Source organism: Pistacia vera, unplaced genomic scaffold (genome assembly GCF_008641045.1).
Source record: "Pistacia vera cultivar Batoury unplaced genomic scaffold, PisVer_v2 Contig1060, whole genome shotgun sequence".
Classification (NCBI taxonomy): domain Eukaryota; kingdom Viridiplantae; phylum Streptophyta; class Magnoliopsida; order Sapindales; family Anacardiaceae; genus Pistacia; species Pistacia vera.
The window spans coordinates 708,232-717,249 of NW_022195094.1; the positions used below are offsets into that span (position 1 = coordinate 708,232).

A 9,018-nucleotide genomic window follows, 5' to 3' on the forward strand; every position below is an offset into this window, starting at 1 on the left:
AGCTAGATTGAAGTTTTAATTTTTGTTTTAAATTTTCAGTTGGTTTGTGATCTCATTTTTTTTTTTTTATTTTGTGTAGTTTATGCGAAGAGCGAGACGTCAGCCAGTGGTTCCTGTTGATCTTGAGATTGAGAGAACCGCCAGACGACTTAACAGAGAGAGAAGAGAAAGAGAGGACATAGTGGTAGAAATAGAAGAAATAGTTGTTGAAATGGTAGAACCAGAAAACAGGACACTGAGAGAATTCTCAGTTCCCATGGTTAATTGAAGTGGGTCGAGTATTACTAGGCCTACGGTCCAAGCCAAGAACTTTGAGATTAAGCCAGCAATCATTTAGATGATCTAGCAGTCGGTAAGGTTTAATGGTGATTTGAAGGAAGATTCGAATCAGCATATTGCGAACTTCTTGGAAATTTGTGACACCTTCAAGTCGAATGGAGTGTCAGATGACGCCATTAGGTTGCGGTTATTCCCATTCTTATTGGGGGATAAAGCTAAGGGGTGGTTAATGGCACTGCTAGCAGGGGCTATCACAACTTGGAATGATCTAGCACAAAAGTTCCTCACTAAGTTCTTTCCTCCAGCAAAATCAGCAAAACTGAGAAATGATATCACATCATTTCTACAAGAGGAATCCGAGTCATTGTATGAGGCTTGGGAGAGGTACAAGGAATTGATGAGGAAATGTCCACACCATGGGTTGCCAGTTTGGTTTCAAGTCCAAACATTCTACAATGGACCGATGGGTAACGTGCAAACCATGATGGATGCAAGATCGGGAGGAGCTTTGCAGAATAAGACACTAGAGGAGGCTTATGAGTTGCTTGAGGTTTTGGCAAGCAACAACTATCAAAGACCAAATGAGAGAGTAATACCAAGAAAATCTACGGGTCTTCATGAAGTTGATGCCTTCACAGCCATCTCAGCCTAACTCACGGCACTTCAGAAACAGTTGGGAAGTATGCAGGTAAGCTCTATTCAATCACCTCAACTAACTTGTGATTTTTGTGCAGGAAACCATGTGAGCAGCAAGTGTCAAGTGGGGAACACATTTGCTTCGTCATCTTCATTAACGGAGCAAGTGAACTACTTGGCAGGAAATCAGAGGCAACCAAACAACCCGTACTCCAACACGTACAATCCGAGGTGGAGAAATCATCCAAATCTGGCTTGGGGCAATCAAAACTAGCAAAATAATCAATGGAACCAAAGGACTTTGCCGAATAACCAACCAGGGATGAATAATCAACCGAGAGAACCAAGAGTGACAAAGTTGGAGGACATGTTCAGGAAGTTCATGCAAGAGACCATGGGTTTTATGAATGAGACGAGGACGAATTTCAAAAATCAAGGGGCGTCTATTTGGAATCTTGAGGTACAGATGGGCCAATTGGCCAAGAAGCTAAATGAGAAACCGTAGGGTTCTTTACCAATCAATACAATGACTAACCCACGTGAGCAAGTAAATGCAATTTCGTTGAGAAGTGGGACAATTTTAGAAGAGGTGGAAAATTCAAAGAAAGAGGAAAATTCATCAAAGAAAAATGAAGAATCTGATGAAGAAGTTGATGAAGAAATCATTGTTGAAGAGAAACCACCCAGCCCAAGGAAAGATAAGCAGAAGCAGGACGAGGGGAAAAAGAAAAAGAAAGAGAAATTTCCATTCCCTGAGATACCACTAGAGTTGGTGCATCACACTACCTTTTCCTCAAAGACTCACAAAAGAAAATTAGGATAAGCAGTTTATTAAATTTCTTGATGTTTTTAAGAAACTGCATATTAACATTCCTTTTGCAGATGCATTGCAACAGATGCTGAGCTACGCGAAGTTTCTTAAGGAAATCCTATCGAACAAAAGGAAGCTAGAAGTTAAGGAAACGGTGATGCTTACGAAGGAGTGCAGCGCCATTCTCCAAAAGAAGTTGCCCCCGAAACTCAAAGATCCAGGGCGTCTTACTATTCCTTGCACTATAGGAGATATCACCTTTGATCGAGTTTTATGTGACCTAGGTGCTAGCATTAACCTCATGCCTTTTTTAGTTTTTAGCAAACTAGGAATTGGTGAAGTAAAGCCGACAACCATATGCTTACAACTTGCAGATCGATCAATAAAGCATCCGATGGGCATTGTGGAGGATGTGTTGATTAAGGTGGACAAGTTTATTTTTCCTACGGATTTCTTTGTGTTGGATATGGAAGAAGACAAAGAGATTCCTCTTATCTTTGTATTACCATTTTTTGCTATTGGAAGAGCTTTTATCGACTTTCAAGAAGGGAAGTTGATCATGAGGATGCAAGATGAAGAAATAACATTTAATGTCCTTGAATCAATGAGAGCTCCACCTAAACAAGAATCGTGTTTAAAAATCGATGTGGTGGATCAGTCAAGAATTGAAACCTTCCAACTGAATAATCCTAAGGTGCAAATTAAGAGTTGCATTGTCAAATTGAATCAGTTCGAGAGTGAGGACCATAACGGAAGGGGTTGCACAAAATTCCAAGACGAGCCGCAGTTGAGTTTAAGTTCGCACAAGGAACAGGTCTTTGAGATCAAAAAGGGTGAAGGAAAGCCAAGGAAATGTAAAGCAGTCGGTGAGAAGAGTCAAACCACCAAAATTATGACCAAGGGATGGAAATGGTGGTGAAACTCTCAACAAGGACCCTGTGTGAAAAAGATCATCAGCAAAAGAAGCTCGAGCACAAGGAAAAATTTCAGGATGTGATGTACTTGGATAATCCAAACTAATGTGAAAAACCGAGAGAGTCAAGCTATCGACTATAAATAAGTGCTTCTTGGGAGGCAACCCAAGTGTTTTTAACTATTTGTTTTTCATTTTGTTGTGTTTGAATTTGTTTGAATTCCTTGTGATTTTGAATGATTTTTGATTGGTGTGTTTTTGGGTGTTTCAGGTGAAGTTTTCAACAAAGGAAAGGACATAAAATGCTCCAGACTTCGCCGGGGCGAAGAAGTATTCTTCGCCGTGCCGAAGCACTTTGTAGAAAAATGGGTTTTGAAAAGTCCCAGACTTTGCCGCGGTGAAGAATAGCAAAGCAACCTGAATATTTGTGATAGCTACTGTAATTTTTCGTCCCGGTGAAGATTTTTTCTCGCCGCGGTGGTTAGCCACTGTATTTTTTTGCCCCGGCAAAGTATTTTGCTTCGCCGCGGCGAAACCTGGGTTTCAATTAGGGTTCTTAAATGAAGAACTTCGCCGCGACGATGACCGTTTTTTATAAATACCCAACTTTCTTCTTTCATTCTTCACGCAACTTTTCACATCCACTTGAGAGAAAAATTTTCCATCTTCAATCCATTGCCTTCCCAGTGTTTTCCCAACCAAAGTTTTCACTCCTTAACCCTCCTAAACACCAAAACAACTCATTTCAACAACAAATTTTTCGAAAATTTCACAAAAATTTCAAGTTCAAGAAATTTGGGGCTTTCCAATCTGGGCTGATTCTGAGTAATTTGGGGGCGAATAATCCTTCATATTGGTAATATCTCAAGTTCCCTAAACTCATTTTCGCAAAATTTCAAGTTTTAAGTTTTAGATCTGAAAAATTTAATTTTGGTTGAGTTGCGAATTTTGTGAGTTCGATTTTGTTGAAGAAGGGTTTATTGTGCATGTTGTGATATTGAGGAGTGTGGGTGTTGAGTTTTGGAGTGTGTTGTTGATTTTGGAGAAATCGTAGTTTGGGCGTCTAATTGTGAATTTTTAGAAGTGTTTTCAATTCTCTTTTTCAGGTTTGAATTGGTTGTTGTGGGGAAACTAGGCTTGAATTTTTGGGTTGCATTGTGAATTGATTTATAGAAGATGGCACCCAAAGTTAAGTTGCCATACAAAGGAAAGGGAAAAGGAAAGAATGTGGGCGGCCGCTTTGTGAATGAAGAGGCCCAGAAACGATATCAAGGGGTTATCCAAAAAAGAGATAAGGGCTTTATTCCTGAGCGCGGATTGACCACAAGTCAGGCATTGGATTGGAGTCGAAAGTGACGATGGGAACAGTTTATGAGTGCTCTTGCACAACCGGCTGTAGAGCCGCTAGTAAGGGAGTTTTATGCCAACCTCTCAGATTGTGAAGAAGGTTTTGAATTTGTGAGAGGGGTTGATGTGCCGTTTACAGAAGATATAATCAATGAGTTTTACAACCTACCTGGGTTTGATAATCAGGATGAGTATGGAAGGTTTAGGAGGACACAGTTTGAGGATAGTATCATTCCTCCGGTCATTGCAAAACCGGATGCAACTTGGTCAGTGTCGAAGAAACAAAAGAAGACCATAAAGGGAACTTCTTTGACACCGATGGCTCGATTGTGGGAATATTTTGTTAGTATGAAGTTGATGCAGAAAACGCACTATAGCACAGTAACTTACGAAAAAGCATTACTGCTTTATTCCATTGCCACAGGAAAGAGTATAAATGTGGGAAGAATTATCTTTAACAACATTCATCATTTTTGAAATGAAAAACAAAATCAACTAAAAACAAATGACAATAAAGACAACAATACAGGTGTTCCGGTGCTCATTCTTCGCCTCCCTCGTCTTCCTCTTCTTCCTCTTCTGATTCGGAGCCCATCCACTCATCTGAATCCCAATCAGCCCATTGGAATCCTAAAGTGTCAACGTTGGGCTTGTTAAAGCTATTCTTCTGCATCTCATACATCATCTGGGTCTGCTCAACCAACCAATCCTAACCGTTTCATCATACTCATAATCTGCTACATCATCTCCTTCACGAAATTTTCAAATTCAAGAAATTTGGGGCTTTCCATTCTAGGCTGATTCTGAGTAAATTGGTGGTGAATAATCCTTCATATTGGTAAGATCAAATTCCCTAAACTCATTTTCGTAAAATTTCAAGTTTTAAGTTGTAGATCTGAAAAATTTAATTTTGGTTGAGTTGCGAATTTTGTGAGTTTGATTTTGTTGAAGAAGGGTTTATTGTGCATGTTGTGATATTGAGGAGTGTGGGTGTTGAGTTTTGGAGTGTGTTGTTGATTTTGGAGAAATCGTAGTTTGGGGGTCTGATTGTGAATTTTTGGAAGTGTTTTCAATTCTCTTTTTCAGGTTTGAATTGGTTGTTGTGGGGAACCAAGGCTTGAATTTTTGGGTTGCGCTGTGAATTGATTTATAGAAAATGGCACCCAAAGTTAAGTTGCCATACAAAGGAAAGAAAATGGACAGTCGCTTTGTGAATGAAGAGGCCCAGAAACAATATCAAGGGGCTATCCAAAGAAGAGATAAGGGCTTTATTCCTGAGTGCGGAGTGACCGCGAGTCAGGCGTTGGACTAGAGTCGAGGGAGATGATGGGAACTATTTATGCCTGCACAACCGACTGTAGAGCCGCTAGTAAGGGAGTTTTATGCCAACCTCCGGATTGTGAAGAGGGTTTTGCATTTGTGAGAGGGGTTGATGTGCCGTTTACAGAAGATATGATCAATGAGTTTTACAACCTGCCTGGCTTTGATGATCAGGATGAGTACAGAAGGTTTAGGGGGACACAATTTGATGATAGTATCATTCCTCCGGTCATTACAGAACCGGATGCAACTTGGTTAGTGTCGAAGAAACAAAAGAAGACCATTAAGGGAACTTCTTTGACACCGATGGCTCGATTGTAGGAATATTTTGTTAGTGCGAAGTTGATGCCGGAAACGCACTATAGCATAGTAACTTACGAAAAAGCATTACTGCTTTATTCCATTGCCACAAGAAAGAGTATAAATGTGGAAGAATTATCTTTAAATTCATCATACCGCCAAACTTGGGCAATCAAGTTATTCTTTCCCACATCTCATCACAGCCTTGTGCATTAGAGTTGGAGCCAAGGTAGGAGATGATGAGCAACGTATTCATGCTGCCCTTATCCTCGATTCAGATTATTTTTAGAACCATCTTGAACATCCAGAAGCTTAGCAACCAAGGGCAGGAACAAAATGGCAGAGAACCACACAAGGCCTTGTCACATCCTCCAGCTCCACAGTTACAAAAAAGGAGATGATGCAGCAAATGATAGGTATGATGAAACGGATGACAAAACGTCAGGATTGGTTGGTTAAGCAGACCCAGATGATGTATGAGATGCAGAAGAATAGCTTTAACAAGCTCAACGTCGACACTTCAGGATTCCAATGGGTTGACTAGGATTCAGATGAGTGGATGAGCTCCGAATCAGAAGAGGAAGAAGAGGAAGACGGGGGAGGCAAAGAATGAGCACCGAAACACTTGTATTGTTGTCTTTATTGTCATTTGTTTTTAGTTGATTTTGTTTTTCATTTCAAACATTAAACTCAATTTATATTTTTGTTTTGGATTATTGTAGTTGTTTTCGTTGTTTCATTTTTCTTGTAATTTGTAGTTTGTGTAAGGATGAGATTAGGTTGTAATACTTTCATATTAGTATGTAATTTTTTTCTAACCTAGTGGACACCACAGTTTCAATTGTTTTGACAAATGTTGGGTGATGAAAAGGTCACAGATCGGGTGTGCACTGTGGAGCGACACTTCACGGATTAATCAGGGAACTATCTCGTACCTTTGTTATTTTTGTTTTTCTATTCCTAATTTATGCGTAATGGGACATTGGGGACAATGTCATCTTTTGTTTGGGGGGTAGCAAAATTAGAATTTTTTTATTTTGTTTATTTTACTTTGCTTTGATTGTTTTTGCCAATGATGAATTGTATAAATCAATGATGCGAATTGGATTGTTGCATTTTTATTTTTGAGAAACGTTAAGCATTGCTTCAAGTTTAGGTCTATTGACTGAATTTTGATTAAGCTTTGTTGGGTGGTTCAACCACCATTTTCATTTTTTTTTCGGCATGCTTAGATTCATTTTATGTACTTAGGTAAAGTTTGATAATGTTGGTGGACTCTAGAACATAGTAGAGAAGCGCTTGAGGCGAAATTCTAGGATTAGACATGGATGAGGAGATGATTTAGGCATTCTTTTTGGAACGTTTGAGCCTTTCTAGCCGACCCAGGAATGAAATTGTCCCTAGTCACCTGTTTGAGCCATATGAATCATTATTGCTTCATTTTTCTTGGCTAACCAAAAATTGTCTGATACTTGTACCCTAAACGCTCTGTCGTACCCTTAGGAGAATTCGATCCTAATGCAAACACAAAGAAAGGGAAGAGTTGTACGAATTGACTAAAAGAATAATTTGGGGGTTGTGAGAAGGGCAATAAAAATAAAAGAGGTAGTTCACCTCAATTCAATGGATGTGTCTCGATTGTATAAATATTTTGGTAAAAAAAAAAAAAAAAAAATTCTTTTGCCAAGTTGAAGGGTATCTCGGCTGGAAACCAGTAACCGCCTTAAAAACTGCCTAAGAGTACTTGGCGACCTCTGGTTTAACAATGCCATGTACACCTTCGAGCCGCGCATTTATGGTATCAGAAATAAGAAAGACACAAGTTTGAGGGGTGTAAATTAGTGGATACGTTGATTGGTGGTTGAGAATAAGTGGAGTTCGATTTGATTTGAGTGTTTGCATGAGGAAAACTGAGTTCTCTTACTTTGTATTTCCTATCCTTTTTCTTGGAACCCACTTCCCGAGCCTAGCGTTACAAGCTTATAAAGACCTGCTGATTCTTATCTTTGTCTAGTCCTCATTAGTGGAGAGTAGTTCGATATTTAGGCTTATGGAGTCTGCCACCATTTGATAAACTTTGCATTCCTGCATAAAATAATCCAGGAAGTCGGAAGGTGGATTGAAGTGGGAATTACCTACTCGGGGGACCAATTGAGAAAGAAAGTTGATGTAACTTATAACTTCTTGGAGTGTTAAACATTTGTCTTTTAATAATTTTGCAACAACTTTTGAGATTGGTATAAATTCTAGGCAGTTGTTTTGTGAGTCGAGTCTTTTGTTTCTCTTATTTAATTTGTGTCATTTGCTGTTTTGTGTTTTTGTGCGTTTGTGTTTTTTTTTCTTTTATCTTGTTTTGTACCTGATGCTCGGGGAAGAGCATCACCGTAGTTTGGGGGTATTTGATAATCCGAGGATTATACTAGTTTATTTAAGCTTTTAGGCCGGATTTTAGATACTTCTTAGTCTATTATTGCCTGAATTGATACTTAATTCTTTACATTTCGTGTTTCAGGTTAAAAAAAGAATTTTTGAGCGAATAAAGGCAGATTTGGAGTTTTTGGACTCAGAAGCACGCGGAGGGCAATTCTGGAATTTCAGAATTCTTCAGGAAACTTCGCCGCAGCGAAGGTTGTTCTTCGCTATGGCGAAATTCATGGCTAAATTCTTGTGTTGAGTTTGAGTCTAATTTTCATTTGTTCATTTTCAGTTTTGTTGTTTTGTGTGCTTGGTTGTTTGTTGCTTTTCTTTCTTTGAGTTTTTATTCCTTTTTGCTCGAGGACGAGCAAATCTTAAGTTTGGGGGTATTTGATAATTATATTTTACACTATGATTTTGCATTGAATTTTGATAGGATTTAGGATACTTTTCATACAATTTGGGCCATAATTGCTACCTAGTTCTATTAATTTGTCTTTGCGGGCCTAAACGATGATTTTTAGCATAAATGACAGTTTTGAGCGTAAATTGTGTAACTTGAGCTTGGAAACTCGAAATGAATTGAACTTGGAAGCTTTGGAAATCTAAGAAGAAGAGCTACAACTTTCATGTTTTGGGTTTTTCCTAATTCTGACTGGACAAGGGTTAAAACTTGGCTTCAAGTCGTGAAAAGTACGCTGGGAACTGAAGAAACAAACGTGTTTGGACATGCTTCAGTATTTCTGCGATAACTTGAGCTGTAGACCTTGGATTGTGCTTAATTTTGAACGACCAGAGATATAATTGAAAGGGTTACAATTCATATGTTTAACACTGTTCTATATTCAGACTCTATCAGACTCAAATTTTGCCCGAACATCTTCACCGCAGTGAGGAAAAAGATTCACCACGGCGAAACCTGCATCAGCTGTAAAAATAAAACGACGCGTTTTGGCTTGCTAGGGCTTGGTCCTTAAGTGAAAGAGGTATAAATTAG

General features: G+C 39.0%; 1 non-coding gene across 1 annotated transcript; it reads right to left on the minus strand.

Annotated features, from left to right (window-relative positions):
* Positions 1-595: 595 nt before the first annotated feature.
* On the minus strand, positions 596-702 carry LOC116130762. Its single transcript, XR_004128124.1, has one exon. It is a non-coding gene; the product is annotated as a small nucleolar RNA R71 (small nucleolar RNA).
* Between the last annotated feature and the right edge of the window lie 8,316 nt (positions 703-9,018).